The 1,763-nt window shown below is 43.1% G+C and overlaps 1 pseudogene; it reads left to right on the top strand.

The window, feature by feature from the left end:
• The first annotated feature begins 464 nt into the window (after positions 1–464).
• LOC135220371 (5S ribosomal RNA) lies at positions 465–583 on the top strand (annotated as a pseudogene).
• Positions 584–1,763: the final 1,180 nt, after the last annotated feature.

Raw genomic sequence — 1,763 nt, 5'->3', positions numbered from 1 at the left:
GAGTAGGTTTTGAATCTCATTCAGAGTATTTTAATGATTTTGTCTATCTTTCTTTTGAACTCTTCCACGCCAGAAGTTTACAACTTCTGATGGCAGTTTATTCCATGTGTCTCATATCTTCCAGTTTTCTTATTAATTAGCCAGTCCTCGATCTAGTCTGCTTTTTCTCATACAATTCACAAAAGTCTAACTTTGTCATTAGATTCTTGTGTGGAACTTTGTCAAAGTCCTTTTGGAAATATGAGTAGAGTATATCTATTGCTCTACGAGAGAGAGAGAGAGAGAGAGAGAGAGAGAGAGAGAGAGAGAGAGAGAGAGAGAGTTCCCTTTTTTCTAACCAGAATTCAAAGCACTCAGCGTAGGTGAATTGCTATACGTCATTATATTTGTAAGAATGTGATTATTTTTTCAAGAACACAAAAGTAATCAAAAGAAAACTGCATAAAATACGTTCGTACTCAATACTCAACGGCCATACCACGTTGTAAGTACCGCTTCTAGTCCGATCAGCGAAGTTAAGCAACGTTGGGTCTGGTCAGTACTTGGATGTGTGACCGCCTGGGAACGCCAGATGCTGTTGGCGTCTAAAATCTAGCCAGCCTCAATGGGTGCCGGTCCCAAGCCCGGATAAATAGGGAGGGTTGGTGTCAGAAAGGGCATCTGACTGTAAAAACCCACGCCCGAACCAATGAAAGGAGTCGTGATATTGATGAGAATAGTGCTAGGGCGCACTCCATAAACGACGCACAGACACATCGCCCTACTCTGTGGCAAGGCGAGGGCTACTGCATCATGAGCGGGTGCAGCTAAAGAAGCGAGCTCTAAATGTGATCAGAATAGGCCAGCTCAATATTGGGTCTATGACCGGAAGAGGAAGAGAGTTGGCGGAGTTGATGAGGATAAAGAGAGTGGATATTTTATGTGTGCAGGAAACTGGATGGAAGGGTAATAAAGCCAAAGAACTGGGGGATGGCTACAAGCTAATCCACAGTGGAGCAAATTAGCAGGGTAGGAATGGCGTTGGTGTAATGCTGTCGGGGGAAATGATGAATGCAGTGACGGAAGTGAGTAGAAAGAATGACCGCATTATGAGAGGGAAGATATGTTATGGAGAGGAAACAATGAACATCATTAGTACTTATGCTCCACAAGTGGGCTGCACAGAGGAAGAAAAGAGCTGTTTTTGGAACGAAATGAGTGAGGTAACGCAAGAACTGGAAGAGCAGGAGAGGATTGTAGTGGGGGCAGACTTTAATGGACATGTCGGAAATGAAAAGGATGTAATTGAACATGTGCATGGAGGACATGGGATTGGGGAGAGAAACCCAGAAGGAGAGAGTATAGTAGACTTTGCCGTGGCCTTTGATATGGCAATAGTGAACACATTCTTCAAAAAGAAGAGGGAGCACTTGATAACATACAGGAGTGGCAGTAGATGCACACAAATAGATTACCTCCTTTGCAATAGATCAAGGCTGGTGGAAGTTGGGAATTGCAAAGTTATCCCAGGTGACCACGTGGCCTCCCAACATAGGCTCCTTTGTATGGATTTAAAGATGAAAAGAGAAAAGAAAACGAAAACGAATGGGGTAAAAAAAAATCAAGTGGTATAAATTGTTAGGGAGGAATAATGATAAGAAGAGAGAGTTCAGGAGAAGTGCTGGGAGATGTTGATCTGGGAATTGAAGATGTGGGAGAATGGTGGAGGCATAATGCATCAGTGATTAGAAGACATGGAAAGAAGATACTAGGGGAAACATCTG

The sequence above is a fragment of the Macrobrachium nipponense genome, chromosome 1 (genome assembly GCF_015104395.2).
Source record: "Macrobrachium nipponense isolate FS-2020 chromosome 1, ASM1510439v2, whole genome shotgun sequence".
NCBI classification, from domain to species: Eukaryota; Metazoa; Arthropoda; class Malacostraca; order Decapoda; family Palaemonidae; genus Macrobrachium; species Macrobrachium nipponense.
This window is presented reverse-complemented; position numbering and strand designations above follow the sequence as displayed.